Here is a 20968-nt window from a genome sequence, read left to right on the forward strand (position 1 = left end):
TGTGATCTTGGGCTATTTATCGCTCTAAACTTCTGTTACTTTATAAGATGGGGGAAAATAATACTTAAGGTCAACTAAGAAAATGCAAATAAAGCATTAACCAAGAGCCAAATATCGAGTAAGTACTGAAGAAATAGTAACTCCTCTTAACAGTAGTAGTTAACCTACCCAAAAAGAAAATTAAGTTAGTCTGAGTACAGTTTAGTCTTAATGAGCCCATGCTGAGTCTTAGTGAATACTACTTCTCTTTATATTAATAGGAATGTACATGCTCTCACTTTATGCTGTTTGAAAACCCATTCATTTTGATAATCCATTTTTAATTTCGCATAGGGATTAATGTCTGGTTCATTGATCTGTAATTGCAGAATTTACTGTTTTCCCATATGGAGAATTCGCACTGCATTTGCTTTTCCAGTCCTGTGACACCTCTCGCTTCTCCACTATTCCTCAGAGGTCACAGTTGCTGGTTCAGAAGTTTCACCTCCTAGTTCTCTCCAACCCTGCAGTGAAGGTCATCATAGCCAGGGCATTTGATGTTCTGAATACTCCCACCTGCCTTTGATACCAGGTCCCTCTTAAATAGTTTGTTCTTCCGTCTTCAATCTGAAGATCATTGTCTCTTGTGCGGAAGACTGGCAGAACAGGAACGCAGTGGTCCTGCTTCCTCTTTGTCGTCTGTTATCACCATCTGTCTCAAGCAGAGGGCCTACCTCTTCCTGTTTGTTCCTCTTGCTCATTAGTATAACTTTTAAAATTCTCCTCTTTTCCCCTTATTATATTATACAAACTTTAGCACCCTGAAAGTTTATGCTTTAATTCATTCTTAAAGACATGTCTAGGTAGTTTATGGCAGAAAGTAAAGAAGAACTAAAGAGCCTCTTGATGAAAGTGAAAGAGGAGAGTGAAAAAGTTGGCTTAAAGCTCAACATTCAGAAAAACTAAGATCATGGCATCCTGTCCCATCACTTCATGGCAAATAGATGAAGTGGCAAATAGTGGCTGACTTTGTTTTTCTGGGCTCCAAAATCACTGCAGATAGTGATTGCAGCCATGAAATCAAAAGATGCTTACTCCTTGGAAGGAAAGTTATGACCAACCTAGACAACATATTAAAAAGCAGAGACATACTTTGCCAACAAAGGTCCGTCTAGTCAAGGCTATGGTTTTTTCAGTGGTCATGTATGAATGTGAGAGTTGGACTATAATGAAAGCTGAGCACAGAAGAATTGATGCTTTTGAACTGTGGTGTTGGAGAAGACTCTTGTGAGTCCCTTGGACTGCAAGGAGATCCAACCAGTCCATCCTAAAGGAGATCAGTCCTGGGTGTTCATTGGAAGGACTGACGTTGAAGCTGAAACTCCAATACTTTGGCTGCCTGATGCAAAGAACTGACTTATTTGGAAAGACCGTGATGCTAGGAAAGATTGAGGGCAGGAGGAGAAGGGGCGACAGAAGATGAGATGGTTGGATGGCATCATTGACTCAATGGACATGGGTTTGGGTGGACTCTGGAAGTTGGTGATGGACAGGGAGGCCTGGCGTGCTGCAGTTCATGGGGTTGCAAAGAGTCGGACACAACTGAGCAACTGAACTGAAGTAGTTTAAATTCACCACTGGTGACCCCAAAAGCTCTTTATGATTTTTGTTTGTCTTTTCAAAATATAAGCTCCAATATTGCCAATGTAAAATGACATTTGAAGTAGTTTCTCCCAAAAATATCTTTTAAGGTTCAAATTAAAAGCAAACACTCACACAATGTGTGACCCTGGAAAAGTTTAAGGTCCTACCACTTTTAAATGACCTGACACTCATATCTGAGTTTTAAATGAATTCAGAAAGTCAATTGTTAAGAAAATATGAGATGAGTAGGTGATGTAGAAGAAGTTATAGTTATGCCAACGGTAGTAACTGGACAGTATCAGGACATATTGAAACTAATACCAACAGTACTACTGATGGATTGTATATAGGCTATAAGAGAAAGAAGAATCAAGAATTACAAAACCTATAATTTTTTTTGTTTGAGCAATTAGGTAGATGATAAATCTGCTTAGTGAAAGGTGGAAGATTTTGCAGCAGCAAATTTGGAAGGGGTATTAATAATTCTATTTGGTCACGTTTAAGTTTTCTATTAGATCCAAATTGAAATGTTAAGTAGAATATAGGAATTTGGAGCTCTAAAAAGAGGACTAAGCTGGAGGTATAAATTTGAGTTGTCTGCTGAAGATGAAATTTAAAGCCCTGAGACTGGTTGAAATTACTCAGATGAGATCACTGAGGTGAGAAGAGAGTAGAAGAGAAAGCCTTTGGTCACCAAAACATTTAGAGGTCTAGGGGAAGAGGGAAAGGAGTTTGAGATGAGGCAAAGAGACAAAAGAAAAGCCAAGGAAGCATGATATCCTGGAAATCAAGTGAGGGATGTGTATCAGGAAGTGGGAATAGTGCATGGTTTCAAATGTTAAGAGCTCAAGCAAGATGATCTTAGAGAAGTGAATATTAGCTTCATAGCAAGATGAGGTCATTGATGATATAAGGTCCATTTTTTTTAGAGAAGTCAGAGAAATATCCAATTAGAATGATGAAGAGAAAATCAGAAGTGAAAAGGTAGAGAAAAGCATAGACAATGCTCTATTTTTATGAAGGAGAACAGAGATATGGAGAGTAGCAGGAATAGGGTGTGGAATCAAAGGGAAGCTTTTGTTTGTTTGCTTTTTTGGTTTGTTTCAATCATCTTAAAGGATGCATCAGTTTGGATGGGAAGGATCCAGTGGAGACTATATTAATAATACAGTTGAGAAAGAAAAAATGGCAGTAAAAAAAAAAGTTTCCTTTTAAAAATAAAGGTAAGTTTTCCACCATCTTTCCATGCTGCCATAATGGTGCACATCAATGTCCTGGCTAATGCTCTCAAGAGTATCAACAATGCCAATAAGAGAGGCAAAGCCAGGTGCTTATCAGGCCGTGCTCCAAAGTCATCCTCAGGTCTCTAACTGTGATAATGAAGCATGGTTACATTGGTGAATGTGAAATCATTGATGGTCACAGGGCTGGGGAAACTGTGAACCTCTCAGGCAGGCTAAGTAAGTGTGGAGCGATCAGCCCCAGATTTGATGTGCAACTCAAAGATCTAGAAGAATGGCGGAATAACCTGCGCCGTCCCATCAGTTTGGTTTCATCATACTGACAACCTCAGCCGGCATCACGGACCATGAAGAAGCAAGACGAAAACACATAGGAGGGAAAAATTCTTGGATTCTTTTTCTAGGGATGTAATACATACAAATAAAATGCCTCAGAGGAAAAAATAAATAAAGGTAAGTGAGTTAAGATAGGAGGAGTGCCTTTTCTATTATAACTAGAGGGGAGGCTAATATGTGTATACAGATACAAGTAGATTGACCATCTGGTGGAAAGATGAGGCAGTTCTTACTGGAGTGGAGTATTTTTGTATAAAATATACAGACTTATTAGCTTAGATCATGCAGGGAAGAGAATATAAGAGAATTGAAACCATCCACTGCAATAATGGAAAAGTCAAACTCGAGTAGGTTTGTCAGTGTCAAATGACCATTCGTGGGGTATGGTCATGGATTTGAAATGACTCTGGTCCGTACTGCTGTGATTCTCTCCATTAATACTGAGATACTGTAAACAAATGTAGAGAGAGATATTTGTATAAGGAAAGTTAGGATTTTTTTTTTCTGGTTATATACAAAAGAGATAAGCAACTAATTAATGGTACTTATAAGGAGATAGTTATAAAACTGGACAATAGAATCCAGACCTGATAACAAGAGAAGTAAAAGAATTGAATGTGGTCAGTATATTCATTCTTTTACTTGATTTGGACTTATTTTGTTCTTTTGGGGGAATTTATTGAGATAGAAGCTTATATTGCTGGTTTAAGACCTTCCTTCTTTTCTATAAGTTTCCCTCTCAACACTGCTTTAGCTGCATTCCACATTTTATATAATGTGTTTTCATTTTTATTTCCTTTTATGAATTTTTAAATTTCCTTTGAGACTTTATGATCCACTGTTTAGAAGTGTATCCCTTAATTCCCAAGTGTTTGGAGATTTTCCTCATCTTTCTGTTACTAATTTCTAGTTTCATTTCTGTCAGAGAACATACTTTCTATGATTTCAATTATTTTTAAATTGATTAAGGTTTGTTTTATGCTCAAGATATTATATACTTGGTAAATGTTCCATGGTGCTTAAAAAATGTATATTCTGTTCTTGTTGGGTGAAATGTTCTATATACATCAATTTTCTGTTGGTTAACTGTGTTGTTCAGATCAGTTCTAGGCACTTTCACTATAACATCTTTGCCACAAGCATTTTTGTTATTTTCAGATATTTCCATTGCATAACTAATTGGCCATAAGACAGTTTTATGATAAAAGATAAAATAATGAAAAATAAAAGAGAAATTTAAAAGTACATGATGACTCATGAGAAACAAATAACAAAATTAAAAAGGCTTCATTACAAAATATGAAACATTTGAACACATTTAAGATGTATGTAGGTTCATGGCAATACTGCACGAAGGATTGATTTTGTATTCTGAGTTGCACCTAAGCCATTGTTTTCCAAGTCTTTCATCCATAGTATTTTATACATTTTTTTGGTTTGCTGATACCTCTCCTCATTCGGCATCACACTTTTCTTTTTCCTGAAAATGTCTTCCTTCATTAAGAGGGATGTTGGTTTCCAAATGCTAAGATGCATATTTGTACCTGACCTTTGTCTTACATTGTGAAAACTTGTACAGTGTTTTTTGTTCTTGGCATATTGTCACATGTCTGTTGACAGACTCTCCTAAGTTCCATAGGAAATGTGGGTTCAACTCCATGCCTTTGAGGCCCTCCGCCTCTTTCTCCTCCAATGCAGTGACTTTGAAAATAAGAAACCAACTCTTGTGGCAAATCATCATCTGTCAGCTCAATAAAACCATCAATAACATAGCTCACTGAAACCAAAATGTCAAACCAAAAACTGTCAGCCAGTTATATTTCATAGCAAAATGCCTTACGGCCAATTAGTTATGTGGCCAGAATGTCTGCAGCAAAAATGCTCACAACAAAAATGTTTGCTGCAAAGATGCTTGCCGCAGAAATACAAGACAGGTTCAGATCGTCTATGTCCTTGATGATTTCTTATTAGTCCTGTTGCTTGCTAAGGGGAGGCATTAAAGACCAACCAATAATGGTAAATTTGTCTATTTCTCTTTTCAACTGTATTCATTTCTGCTTTGTGTATTTCTGAGGTTCTCCTGTGGGGTGCACACACATCAGGATTGTTATGTCTACCTGGTGGATTGATTCTCTTATCACTATGTAATATGCCTCTTTGCCTCTAGTAACACTGATTGCTCTTAAGTCCACTTAATCTCATATTAATAGAGCCACTCCTGCTTTTTTAAAATTTAGCCTGTGCGTGGTGTACTTTTCTATCCTTTTACTTTCAGCCTATCTTGTGGAATTTTAAGTGAATTTCTTATAAATAGCATATAGTTGGGTTGTGTTTTTAATGTACTTTTAATTGTTGTAGTTAGACTCTTTCACTTAAAGTAACTGTTGATATATTAAAACTTAGATTTGCCTTTTATTGTTTGTTTTCTCTGGTTCTTATTTCTCTGTTTCTCTTTTCTTGCCTTCCTGCAGGTTATTGAAACATTTTTAGAATTCTGTATTGATATATTTATAGTTTTTTTAGTGTGTCTCTTTGTATAGTTTTCATAGTAGTTGCTCTGGGCATTATAAAATACATATAGGACTTATAGCAGTTTACTGATATTAACATTTTATTACTTCAGTGAAATATTGAATCCCTTTTTTCCATTTATTTTTCTTTACCTTCCCCACTTCTAGCATTGTCTTGGCTATAAGACGGCATTAAAATATTTATTTCAGTCATCAAATATGATTTCCAAAACTCATGTTTTGGAGAAAGGATAGTCTTTTGCATGTACCCATATTTCTGTTCTTTGCATTTTTTCCCTTGATGTTCAAAAAGGATTCATCATTTACTTTCTGTTTGAAGAAAATTCTTTTGCATTCTTGAAGGGTAGATGTGCTAGCATCAAATTCTTTTAGTTTTCTTTTATCTGGTTATGTTTTCATTGCCTCTTCATTACTGAAGGATAGATTTCCCAGATATAAAATTTGATAATGACAACTATTTTCTTTACTCATTTGAAAATGCTGTGGCATATCCTTCTGGCCACCATGGTTTCCAGAAGAAATCCATTGTCATTCAAAGTAGTGTTTCCTGTAGCTAATGTGTTAGTTCACTCTGACTGCTTTCAAGATTTTTTTCAATATTTTTAGTTTTTGAAAGTTTATGTCTTAGCATGGATTTTTTTTTTTTAGTTTGTATTATTTGAATTTTTCACAACTTCTTTATTCTATAGTTTTAGAGCTTTTCTTCTTTTCTGTTTTTTTTAACCAATTAAAAAAAATTATCAACCATTATTTATTCAAATGCTCTTTCAGCACTCTCTCCTTTCTTCTCTGCTTCTGTTAGTGTTAGTGTTCAACTCTTTGTGACCCCATGGACTGAAAGCCACCAGGCTCCCCTCTCCATGGGATTTTCCAGGTAAGAATACTGGAGTGGGTTGCCATTCCCTTCTTTAGAGGATCTTCCCGACCCAAGGATCAAACCCAGGTCTCCTGCATTGCAGGCAGATTCTTTACCATGAGTCGTGAGGGAACCCAGTAATACAAATGCTAGATTTTTTGTTATTGCCAAAATTTCTGTAAGTCTCTGTTCAGTTTTTTTTCCCCCAGTCTGTTTTTCCTCCTTTGTTCAGAATGAGTAAATTCTCTTGATCTTTCCTCAAGTTCACTGATTTAATACGTCACCTCTACTCTGCAACTTTGCCCTCAAGCAATTTTTTATTTCTAACATTGTATTTCAGTTCTCTATTTTCCATGTCATTCTTTTTTATAACTTCTATTTCTCTTCTGTCATTTTATGTCACTTCATTTGTTTCAACAAAATTTGTAATTGTTTATTAAAGCATTTCTAATATGACTGCTTTAAAATTCTTGTTATTATAGAGTAATTTCTATATTTGATTTATCTTGGTTTTGTCAATTTTGCTTTTTGTTCAAGTTGTGATTTTCCTCATTCTTGATATATAACAGGTGATCTTAAAAAAAAAAAAAAAAACTATATCCTGGACATTTTGGCTACTAGAGTCTGGGTCCTATTAAATCTTTTCTTTTATGACAATTCTAATGATAGTTTAGTTTTGAGAGCTCTTGTAATACTGTTTTCATCTGCCTGGTTCATCTGATGCTGAGAGGGCTCCCAAAGGTCAGTGGTAGTGCTGCCTGAAGGCATAGAAATCTCTCCAGGCCAGGTTACCTCGTGTCTCCACATAGAGGAAAGGAATCTCTGAGTCAAAGAGCAAAAGCTTTCTAGACTAGGCAGCCAATTGTGCAGGATTCTCCTCCCTGGTGCTACCCAACCACCTGGTTTTTAAGAAAGTGCCATGAAACCTCAAACAAGGAAATGTCTTTATTCAAGCATTAGTGTGTGTTATTCAAGCCAAAAGCCTGGATATCATCTATGATTCTTCTCTCTGTCAACCGGAAGTGAATTTACTGAGAATCAGTGAAGCTTAAGTTCTAGTGTTCCCCACTTGTAACAGCCCTATCAAAGACATTGAAACCCAAAAGTGTTTACATGGTCACATATTTTTATAAAATTTTCAAAAGTAGCATATTTTAACTTAAGCTAATTAAAACTATGCCTTTCGCTTTTTTTGGGTCTCAGTTCTTTCTGCTGCTGCTGCTAAGTCACTTCAGTCATGTCCGACTCTTGGTGACCCCATGGACTGCAGCCCACCAGCCTCCTTCATCCATGGGATTTTCTAGGCAAGAGTACTGGAGTGGGGTGCCATTGCCTTCTCTGTCAGTTCTTTCTACTCCTCCACTTACTCTCTGCACTCCAGATGAGAAGACTGTATTTAGAGATATCAAGGGACTTGAAAGAATCACCAAGCTAAGAGGAGACAAACTTGGAATTTGCAGCTGAACTCTCCCTAGAACTCTGCCCCCAAAATCTGAGTAAAACCGGAATTTTATGTTTCCAACTTAAGATCCATCTCAGCACTGTGTTATAACCAAACCAAATGCTACTCCAAAGCATTAAAAATATTTCAGGAGGAGGAGCCAAGATGGCGGAGGAGTAGGACGGGGAGAACACTTTCTCCCCCACAAATTCATCAAAAGAGCATTTAAACATCGAGTAAATTCCACAAAACAACTTCTGATTGCTGGCAGAGGACATCAGGCACTCAGAAAAGCAACCCAACTCTTCGAAAGGAGAGAGAAGAAATACAGCTCCACCCACCAGAACACCGACACAAGCTTCCCTAACCAGGAAACCTTGACAAGCCACCTGTACAAACCCACACACAGCGAGGAAACGCCACAATAAAGAGAACTCCACAAACTGCCAGAATACAGAAAGGACACCCCAAACTCAGCAATTTAAACAAGACGAAGAGACAGAGGAATACCCAGCAGATAAAGGAACAGGATAAATGCCCACCAAACCAAACAAGAGGAAGAGATAGGGAATCTACCTGATAAAGAATTCCGAATAATGATAGTGAAATTGATCCAAAATCTTGAAATTAAAATGGAATCACAGATAAATAGCCTGGAGACAAGGATTGAGAAGATGCAAGAAAGGTTTAACAAGGACCTAGAAGAAATAAAAGAGAGTCAATATATAATGAATAATGCAATAAATGAAATTAAAAACACTCTGGAGGCAACAAATAGTAGAATAACAGAGGCAGAAGATAGGATTAGTGAATTAGAAGATAGAATGGTAGAAATAAATGAATCAGAGAGGATAAAAGAAAAACGAATTAAAAGAAATGAGGACAATCTCAGAGACCTCCAGGACAATATTAGACGCTACAACATTTGAATCATAGGGGTTCCAGAAGAAGAAGACAAAAAGAAAGACCATGAGAAAATACTTGAGGAGATAATAGTTGAAAACTTCCCTAAAATGGGGAAGGAAATAATCACCCAAGTCCAAGAAACCCAGAGAGTCCCAAACAGGATAAACCCAAGGAGAAACACCCCAAGACACATATTAATCAAATTAACAAAGATCAAACACAAAGAACAAATATTAAAAGCAGCAAGGGAAAAACAACAAATAACACACAAGGGAATTCCCATAAGGATAACAGCTGATCTTTCAATAGAAACTCTTCAAGCCAGGAGGGAATGGCAAGACATACCTAAAATGATGAAAGAAAATAACCTACAGCCCAGATTATTGTACCCAGCAAGGATCTCATTCAAGTATGAAGGAGAAATCAAAAGCTTTTCAGATAAGCAAAAGCTGAGAGAATTCTGCACCACCAAACCAGCTCTCCAACAAATACTAAAGGATATTCTCTAGACAGGAAACACAAAAACGGTGTATAAATTCGAACCCAAGACAATAAAGCAAATGGCAATGGGATCATACTTATCAGTAATCACCTTAAACATAAATGGGTTGAATGCCCCAACCAAAAGACAAAGACTGGCTGAATGGATACAAAAACAAGACCCCTACATATGTTGTCTACAAGAGACCCACCTCAAAACAGGGGACACATACAGACTGAAAGTGAAGGGCTGGAAAAAGATTTTCCATGCAAATAGGGACCAAAAGAAAGCAGGAGTAGCAATACTCATATCAGATAAAATAGACTTTAAAACAAAGGCTGTGAAAAGAGACAAAGAAGGTCACTACATAATGATCAAAGGATCAATCCAAGAAGAAGATATAACAATTATAAATATATATGCACCCAACACGGGAGCACCGCAGTATGTAAGACAAATGCTAACAAGTATGAAAGGAGAAATTAACAATAACACAATAATAGCGGGAGACTTTAATACCCCACTCACACCTATGGATAGATCAACTAAACAGAAAATTAACAAGGAAACACAAACTTTAAACGATACAATAGACCAGTTAGACCTAATTGATATCTATAGGACATTTCATCCCAAAACAATGAATTTCACCTTTTTCTCAAGCACACATGGAACCTTCTCCAGGATAGATCACATCCTGGGCCATAAAGCTAGCCTTGGTAAATTCAAAAAAATAGAAATCATTCCAAGCATCTTTTCTGACCACAATGCAGTAAGATTAGATCTCAATTACAGGAGAAAAACTATTAAAAATTCCAACATATGGAGGCTGAACAACACGCTGCTGAATAACCAACAAATTACAGAAGAAATCAAAAAAGAAATCAAAATTTGCATAGAAACGAATGAAAATGAAAACACAAGAACTCAAAACCTGTGGGACACGGTAAAAGCAGTCCTAAGGAGAAAGTTCATAGCAATACAGGCACACCTCGAGAAACAAGAAAAAAGTCAAATAAATAACCTAACTCTACACCTAAAGCAACTAGAAAAGGAAGAAATGAAGAACCCCAGGGTTAGTAGAAGGAAAGAAATCTTAAAAATTAGAGCAGAAATAAATGCAAAAGAAACAAAAGAGACCATAGCAAAAATCAACAAAGCCAAAAGCTGGTTCTTTGAAAGGATAAATAAAATTAACAAACCATTAGCCAGACTCATCAAGAAACAAAGGGAGAAAAATCAAATCAACAAAATTAGAAACGAAAATGGAGAGATCATAACAGAAAACACAGAAATACAAAGGATCATAAGAGACTACTATCAACAATTATATGCCAATAAAACGGACAACGTGGAAGAAATGGACAAATTCTTAGAAAAGTACAACTTTCCAAGACTCAACCAGGAAGAAATAGAAAATCTTAACAGACCCATCACAAGCATGGAAATTGAAACTGTAATCAAAAATCTGCCAGCAAACAAAAGCCCCGGTCCAGACGGCTTCACAGCTGAATTGTACCAAAAATTTAGAGAAGAGCTAACACCTATCCTACTCAAACTCTTCCAAAAAATTGCAGAGGAAGGTAAACTTCCAAACTCATTCTATGAGGCCACCATCACGCTAATACCAAAACCTGACAAAGATGCCACAAAAAAGAAAACTACAGGCCAATATCACTGATGAACATACATGCAAAAATCCTTAACAAAATTCTAGCAATCAGAATCCAACAACACATTAAAAAGATCATATACCATGACCAAGTGGGCTTTATCCCAGGGATGCAAGGATTCTTCAATATCTGCAAATCAATCAATGTAATACACCACATTAACAAATTGAAAAATAAAAACCATATGATTATCTCAATAGATGCAGAGAAAGCCTTTGACAAAATTCAACATCCATTTATGATAAAAACTCTGCAGAAAGCAGGAATAGAAGGAACATACCTCAACATAATAAAAGCTATATATGACAAACCCACAGCAAACATTATCCTCAATGGTGAAAAATTGAAAGCATTTCCCCTAAAGTCAGGAACAAGACAAGGGTGCCCACTTTCACCATTACTATTCAACATAGTTTTGGAAGTTTTGGCCACAGCAATCAGAGCATAAAAAGAAATAAAAGGAATCCAAATTGGAAAAGAAGAAGTAAGACTCTCACTATTTGCAGATGACATGATCTTCTACATAGAAAACCCTAAAGACTCCACCAGAAAATTACTAGAAATAATCAATGACTATAGTAAAGTTGCAGGATATAAAATCAACACACAGAAATCCCTTGCATTCCTATACACTAATAATGAGAAAACAGAAAGAGAAATTAAGGAAACAATTCCATTCACCATTGCAACAGAAAGAATAAAATACTTAGGAATATATCTACCTAAAGAAACTAAAGACCTATATATAGAAAACTATAAAACACTGGTGAAAGAAATCAAAGCGGACACTAATAGATGGAGATATATACCATGTTCATGGATTGGAAGAATCAATATAGTGAAAATGAGTATACTACCCAAAGCAATTTATAGATTCAATGCAATCCCTATCAAGCTACCAACAGTATTCTTCACAGAGCTAGAACAAATAATTTCACAATTTGTATGGAAATACAAAAAACCTCGAATAGCCAAAGCGATCTTGAGAAAGAAGAATGGAACTGGAGGAATCAACCTGCCTGACTTCAGGCTCTACTACAAAGCCACAGTCATCAAGACAGTATGGTACTGGCACAAAGACAGAAATATAGATCAATGGAACAAAATAGAAAGCCCAGAGATAAATCCACGCACCTATGGACACCTTATCTTTGACAAAGGAGGCAAGAATATACAATAGATTAAAGACAATCTCTTTAACAAGTGGTGCTGGGAAATCTGGTCAACCACTTGTAAAAGAATGAAACTAGACCACTTTCTAACACCATACACAAAAATAAACTCAAAATGGATTAAAGATCTAAACATAAGACCAGAAACTATAAAACTCCTAGAGGAGAACATAGGCAAAACACTCTCTGACATACATCACAGCAGGATCCTCTATGACCCACCTCCCAGAATATTGGAAATAAAAGCAAAAATAAACAAATGGGACCTAATTAACCTTAAAAGCTTCTGCACATCAAAGGAAACTATTAGCAAGGTGAAAAGGCAGCCTTCAGAATGGGAGAAAATAATAGCAAACGAAACAACTGACAAACAACTAATCTCAAAAATATACAAGCAACTCCTACAGCTCAACTCCAGAAAAATAAATGACCCAATCAAAAAATGGGCCAAAGAACTAAATAGACATTTCTCCAAAGAAGACATACAGATGGCTAACAAATACATGAAAAGATGCTCAACATCACTCATTATCAGAGAAATGCAAATCAAAACCACTATGAGGTACCATTTCACACCAGTCAGAATGGCTGCGATCCAAAAGTCTACAAATAATAAATGCTGGAGAGGGTGTGGAGAAAAGGGAACCCTCTTACACTGTTGGTGGGAATGCAAACTAGTACAGCCACTGTGGAGAACAGTGCGGAGATTCCTTAAAAAACTGGAAATAGAACTGCCTTATGATCCAGCAATCCCACTGCTGGGCATACACACTGAGGAAACCAGAAGGGAAAGAGACACGTGTACCCCAATGTTCATCGCAGCACTGTTTATAATAGCCAGGACATGGAGGCAACCTAGATGTCCATCAGCAGATGAATGGATAAGAAAGCGGTGGTACATATACACAATGGAGTATTACTCAGCCATTAAAAAGAATACATTTGAATCAGTTCTAATGAGGTGGATGAAACTGGAGCCTATTATACAGAGTGAAGTAAGCCAGAAGGAAAAACATCAATACAGTATACTAATGCATATATATGGAGTTTAGAAAGATGGTAACAATGACCCAGTGTACGAGACAGCAAAAGAGACACTGATGTATAGAACAGTCTTATGGACTCTGTGGGAGAGGGAGAGGGTGGGAAGATTTGGGAGAATGACATTGAAGCATGTAAAATATCATGTAAGAAACGAGTTGCCAGTCCAGGTTCGATGCACGATACTGGATGCTTGGGCTGGTGCACTGGGACGACCCAGAGGGATGATATAGGGAGGGAGGAAGGAGGAGGGTTCAGGATGGGGAACACATGTATACCTGTGGCGGATTCATTTTGATATTTGGCAAAACTAATGCAATTATGTAGAGTTTAAAAATAAAATAAAATAAAAAATAAAAAAATAAAAAAAATAAAACTATGCCTTTCCCCCGCCCTGACTTCCCCTTAATCACATTCTCCTCATGTCATCCCCTCATGTACTTTTGAGATCTAGCTGCAATAAAAAGTTGTGTTAGGGATACATTTAGTTTGGATTTGTTAAGATAAGCTTTTTTTTTAATCTACAGACACTTCTGTATACAGTTATTGCTAGACATTCTTGCATGGAGTGGCTTTAGGAAAGTTCCTAACCACTCACTTCACTGACTTACCCAGCTTAGTGACATGAGATTCAGGACCTACAGTTATCTTACAATAAGAGCACTATCTGTCTCACTCAGAAGTATTGTGTAGAGAGAAGAAATATTTGAAATTTGGGGATCCAGAAATTATCCTGTGGATAATTCTTCTAGTCATTAGACTTGTAATATTTAGCATTCATTTGGCTGATAATTAGAGCATTTATTTAGCTGAATATTGAAATATTTGAGACATAATGGTGCCTAGTCAAAATATAAGTTCTCCCTTGCCACAAAAATGTAACATATATGATTATAAATAATTCATATTTTTTATATAGAAACTGAATGAAATTGAATTATCAGAATTTTTCACATAGACCACAAGCTTAAAGCTGTACTACATATAGTAAGTACATCCATATGTGATTTTGTGTTTTATATATCCCAATTTGCCATAATAAAGAAAACAACAGTTGATCAACCAGCTAGAACAAAGACTAACTTATCTTTCTTTTCCTTATTTATGATATTATCTTACAAAATCATTGTCTTATAACAGGTGATATCAAAGAGTTCACAGCCAAAGTGTCTCAAGCAGTTGATTGATTAAAATTAGTATCTTATTATTACTTTTTCTTAGACTTGGTAATGTTTATAGTTTTTGCAGCTTTTTAAAATCTGCAATGTGTTTTGGCTTCTTTTCTCGTTCTAAAGAAATACTCATTTTGTATCTAATTTGGAATGAGTAGTTTTGTATTTTTTTTAAAAAAATGATCCCATAATACTTGGGTCAAATTCTACTATCTTCCCACTTTCAAATCCACATCCACTCTGTCTAGGAGTCCAGGTATTCCTGCCTTAGTTCAGTTCAGTTCATTTCAGTTGCTCAGTCATGTCCGACTCTTTGCAATCCCATGAATTGCAGCACGCCAGGCCTCCCTGTCCATCACCAACTTGCAGTGTTCACTCAAACTCATGTCCATCGAGTTGGTGATGCCATCCAGCCATTTCATCCTCTGTCGTCCCCTTCTCCTCTTGCCCCTAATCCCTCCCAGCATCAGAGTCTTTTCAAATGAATCAACTCTTCTCATGAGGTGGCCAAAGTATTGGAGTTTCAGCTTTAGCATCAGTCCTTCCAATGAACACCCAAGACTGATCTCCTTTAGAATGGACTAGTTGGATCTCCTTGCAATCCAAGGGACACTCAAGTGTCTTCTCCAACACCACAGTTTAAAAGCATTAATTCTTCGGTGCTCAGCTTTCTTCACAGTCCAACTCTCACATGCATACATGACTGGAAATACCATAGCCTTGACTAGACGGACCTTTGTTGGCAGAGTAACGTCTCTGCTTTTTAATATGCTATCTAGGTTGGTCATAACTTTCCTTCCAAGGAGTAAGCATCTTTTAATTTCATGGCTGCAGTCACCATCTGCAGTGATTTTGGAGCCCAGAAAAATAAAGTCTGACACTGTTTCCACTGTTTCCCCATCTATTTGCCATGAAGTGATGGGACCAGATGCTGTGATCTTAGTTTTCTGAATGTTGAGCTTTAAGCCAACTTTTTCACTCTCCTCTCTCACTTTCAAGAGGCTTTTTAGTTCCTCTTCACTTTCTGCCATAAGGGTGGTGTCATCTGCATATCTGAGGTTATTGACATTTATCCCAGCAATCTTGATTCCAACTTGTGCTTCTTCCAGCCCAGCGTTTCTCATGATGTACTCTGCATAGAAGTTAAATACGCAGGGTGACAGTATACAGTCTTGACATACTCCTTTTCCTATTTGGAACCAGTCTGTTGTTCCATGTCCAGTTCTAACTATGCTTCCTGACCTGCACATAGGTTTCTCAAGAGGCAGGTCAGGTGGTCTGGTATTCCCATCTTTTTGAGAATTTTCCACAGTTTATTGTGATCCACACAGTCAAAGGCTTTGGCATAGTCAATAAAGCAGAAATAGATGTTTTTCTGGAAGGTATGTATTAATGTTAACTCTGTCTACTTCTCCCCACCACTACGACTTCCGTTTGTAAATATTCTCACCTCGCATCTGACCAACAGCACCAGCTTCTCTTTCTTGGGCAGAAATATCTTAATTTAGTGTAGCCAAATCTACTGCTTCTTCTGTTTGTTTTTAAGACTTTACTGTCTTGCTTTCTCCATTCCAAGGAGAAAAGTCTCTTAATTTTTCTTTTTGTCTTGTAATTTTTTTACACTTATATCTTTAGCCATTGTAGAGTACTTTTATATTCTTCTAAATAACTAACCAGGAAGGCTGACATCTTTTTAGAAAGAAAAGTTTTTTGTCCTAAATCAAAATACGAACTTTATCATTTATTATGTTCATTTTAGATTTTGTTTTATACCAGGTATCTATTTGTCTTATTAGTATGGTAGTACATGGAGCTTTTATTACAGTATGTTTGGAGCACTTTTAATATCTGATTGAGTATGTCCTTGATATCTTTTTTAATGAAAAGTTATTATACATTCTTTTTTCCATATGAATTTTTGACCAATCAAAAAAATTATGCTAAGATTCTGATTAGAACTGCAATAAATGTATGTATTATTAATAAATAGGAAGTTCTGTCTCTTCAATTTCAGATCTTGTTTTATGTCCTTCAATAAACTGTTATCATTTGCTTCATTTAGATATAATTATTGTCTTCTTAGATTTATTTTGGTAATTTTTATTTTCTATTGTGCTTATGAATGGGATGTTTCCTGTTTCAGTTTCTAATTACATAATATTCATAGAAAGAAAAGCTATTAATTTTGCATCTGGCTACTCACATTACCAAATTCTCTTATTAATGCTCACAGATAGTTTGCAGAATATCTTCTATTTTCTAAATATAAAGTCATATCAACTGGAAATACAGTACTATCTTTTCATTCTTGTTTTTTACACTGCTTCTTTATTTTTTAGCCTTATCAGTCTCCAAAATGTGTTGCATATTAGTGATAATAGCAGAAATCCCTATTATGTTACTGATTTTATTTTTTTTTAAATTTTTTTGAATGTTAAATTTTTTTTTTAACTTTGCAATATTGTATTGGTTTTGCCATATATCACTGTATATAATGTGGTTGTTGGGTTTAGGGAAAGCTTATTAAAAAATCTTATTTAGTAGGTGGTGCTGTAGACTGAATTATGTCACCTCGTAATTCATATGTTACACATATGTAACTCCTTATGTGACTTTATTGCAGATAGAGACTTTGTAGTGTTTAAGGATACATGAGATCAGAAGGGTAGATCCCTGTCTGCTGGAACTGGTGCCTTATAAGAAAAGGAAGGAACACCGAAGCTGGCTCTCTCTTTCTGCTGTGTGAGGACACAGTGAGAAGTTAGCCATCTGCTAGCTAGGAAGACAGACCTTATCAGAACCCAACTATACTCATATCCTGATTTCAGACTTCCCTCCTCTAGAAGTGTGGGAAAATAAATTCCTCTTGTTTAAAGCCTCTCAGTCTATGGTGTTTTATTTTGTCAGCTAAGTCTGACTTAACATAGATAGTTATCCCCTTTTCTCTCCTAATTGAGAATTTATTGGTGTAAATGCAACCTTATGAAGCCATAAGATATGATAAACATAGTCATGACATTGTCCTCTAGACCAGCAGTTCTCAACTTCAGTGATTTGTGTCTTTCAGGATATTTAGCAATGTCTAGAGACGTTTTTGGTTGTCACAACTAAGAGAGTATTGTTTGCTGCTGGTGTCAAGCAGGCAAAAACCACGGATGCTGCCAAATATCTTATAATGGTGGAGAGTGCCGCACAACAAAGATTTATCTGGTTCAAAATGTCAACAGTGACAAGGTTGAAAGACTTTGCCTAGCCAAGCGCCTAAAAACTCCTGTATCCTAGAGGGAGAGAAAAGGAATAAAGTTTCTCAAAACTACCTATGAAATGCCTCATTGCCTGAGACACAGAGGTGCCAGGCTGGGGGAGGTGAAGCAATGATCCTCAGAGCACTGGTAATTGGTGGAGCAGGACTGCTCACTCGGCTGGCTCTAGAAGTAGAGGTCAGTAGTAGGTTTTGGTATCAGGCTGCAGGCCAGTGATGCTGAAGGTCTCCATGCCTGTTATCATTGGCACGTGTCCTTCAGGTAGAACACAGGCTGGGCAGGCAGAGAACTGGTTTTTTTTTAGTAGCGCATGAACTGGCCCATACCATATCCTCCTCTGGCTGCCAAGACCTGCTATAGAGCTTTCTCTTACTCCTAATTTGACTTAGAATTTTTCTTATAAATGACTAATGAACTTTATCAAATACCTCTATGGCAATCATTGACAGAATCACATGGTTTTTCTCTTGTAATGTTTGGTATGTTCAATCATCTTGATAGATATCTTCATTTCAAAACGTAAAACATACAAATTCTTTTAAATTGCATTGGATTTTTTTACTAAGGCTATTCTAACTTTATGTGAAAAGTTTTCATGTTTTTTCTACAGTCTAGAGTTGGTGGACTAAAAAAAATATGTATGTATATATATTCACTAGTGTTAGAAAGAATTCATGTCTAAAACCATCTGTGTGTCTTTTAAATTATCAATTTTTAACCTTTGTGATTTATTTTGTAGCCAGTTTTGAAACAATTTTGGTCTTGTACCAATTTTGGTCATTTCTGTCTTTTAATAGTTTATTGATTTGCCTAGCTTCTTCTGGTTTATACTCTAGTAGTCAGAGTAATCTTTTCAAAACCAAAGTTAAATCATGTCACTGTTTTGTTTAAAACTCTACTCAGTAAATACCAGAAAACAAAATTTGAACTCTTTACTGTGCTTTCAAGGCTCCTAATGATTTTAGGTCTTATCCATTACAACTCTTTCTTGTGGTACTCTTTCCTTTACCATTTCATTTCACACATAGTAATGGACTGCCTGCTTCTCAAATATAGGACTCTCTTTCTTCAGGGTCCTTTTTATGGGCTTTCCCCTTTGCCTGGAAAGTTCTCCATGCCTTCCATATTTCATATCAGTTTTTACCTTTCTTTCTTCCTAATTCAGTTTTTTAATTTACCACATCAGAGGCATTTCCTGGCCACCTCATCCAAGTATATTTCCTCTCACCCCAAGACCCACCCTGTTACCCAAAGTAGGCAGAGATTTTCTCTTTCCCAGCAGTCACAAAGACTCAAAGTCAGCAGCCACCCAAATAGTGGGTTGGCCCAAAATTTCATTCAGGTTTCCATACTATGTTTATGGAAAACTTTAACGAACTTTTTGGCCAACCCAATACATTTTCCTCCCAAGGGAAAACTCATATATTGTGTTGGTCACTAAGAGAATTATCTCCCCACTTTTCTACCTTATTTTGTAAGCACCTCATGGTTTCAGAGCCCAAAGGTTATAACAGAATCCCAAATGAATTTGTTTAAAATAATTTCTGCCACTGAGAACTTTTAATTCCTTTTGACTCTGTAGACAAACATTTGTATGCAATCACATATGAATGCCAGGAATAATTTAGAATTGTAGCCATTTAGGAATCTATATGTGTACAAGAACACTAATGTTCAGAAAAAGGGGAAGGGAGAAATTACATTTTTGATCAAGGTATCAACTACTTTTTATAAAAAAAAAATATAGTATCTCCAAATGGCTTGCTGAGAAATACTATTTGGCAAGATATTTCTCAATCTGGCTTATGTTGCCTGTTGTAATTTTACTAAGCCTAACATTTTAACATTTTTGAATGTATTCCCAAAGATCTTTAATGATCGATGAATCTTTAAAAAATCAGTCAATAAATATGTAACAAAAATGGGCCACTAAAGGAATGCTGAAAATTCACAATATGAACAATGAAGAAATAAGCCCATGTGCTATTACTGAGTAGATACAACTGCTTTGAAAAAGATTTCACTGACCAATTTTAACATGAAATTATTGCCAAATTCAGTTAATGTGTCTCTTTTCCCACCATATAAACTTTTTGAAAATAGAACCCACCCTGAATAGGAAATTTTCCAAGGAATAGGAAATATCAAAACCCAAAAGTAAGTGAATACAAGATAGGCCAGTTCATATTCATGGACATTCTGTATTGGTGTGGATAGCATCTGCTAGCATGTACCAACTAAATATTAACATTTTCCTGTTTTCTGGATATAAGTGGTCCAGACTTTGAATGTAGATTCCTTTTATTGTCACCTCAGACTGGGCAATATTCTTGCTTTTAAAATGCTGAAATTCGCTTCTCAGTGAACTTCAAAAGAGGGAGAGCCACCCTACAGCAGATGCTCTCCTGCTAACTCAGAATCATTCATGGGAGTTGTCAATTTGTTCTTCCAAAAATATCGAGCACGATGAGAAGAAAGCAAATGTTTTTGCTATCAAGACATAGACATTTGGTCAGAGCAATAAAATAGCCTCCAATGCCAAAAAGTAATAAAGAAAATGTGGAATGAGTAACTTCCAAAAGTTATGGAAATAATTTGACTGTGTCTTACTACATGATAAAAACTGACACGATTCCTAACTACCCACAGATGGAAGCGCTCCTCACACCACGTGTTCAAGCAAAGTCATCCTTACAGGCCTTACAACTGTGGTGCAGCCAGGAATTTTGTCTGTTTCAAAACCATTATGTATGTATATAAAATGTGTATCCATGTGTGGTTAGTTTCTAATGGTGGTGATTAGTTTGCTTAAAGCCAATACAAATTCTCTTATAGCAAATGTTACATATTTAAAAGATGACTTCATAGGGCCTCAGGGGGGGTCTATGAATATAATTGTTTCTAATCTAGTTGTAGTTCCCTGGGCTATATAGGTAAAGGGATAAAACGCACATTTTACACTCAATTAACAGTGTATATCAAATAGGCATTCACAATCTGCTTCTGCCACACAATCAACCCTTATTTTCTTTGCTGAAAATGGGAATTAGTACAGTTACAGAAGATACGGATAGAAACCCCACAGAATGCAAATTCAGTTTTTATTTACATAAAACCTCATTGGTGTGAAAAGTATTATGATCAACTGGTTTAAATAGGATTGGAGAAGCTGGGAAGAAAAGAGGGAAAAAACTATTTCTGTAGGCCATGTAGTGTGAGGAAAAGGGGTGGA

The 20968-nt window shown here is 36.3% G+C and overlaps 1 protein-coding gene and 1 pseudogene across 1 annotated transcript in view; both read left to right on the forward strand.

Annotated features, from left to right (window-relative positions):
* Window positions 1-20968, forward strand: part of RFX3 (regulatory factor X3) — a 594837-nt gene that overhangs the window by 186559 nt on the left and 387310 nt on the right. The window lies entirely within an intron of this gene.
* LOC147366949 (small ribosomal subunit protein uS8 pseudogene) lies at window positions 2841-3268 on the forward strand (annotated as a pseudogene).

The sequence above is a fragment of the Bos grunniens genome, chromosome 8 (genome assembly GCF_055505025.1).
Source record: "Bos grunniens cultivar Pamir isolate PY7600 chromosome 8, Bosgru_T2T1.0, whole genome shotgun sequence".
Lineage (NCBI taxonomy): Eukaryota > Metazoa > Chordata > Mammalia > Artiodactyla > Bovidae > Bos > Bos grunniens.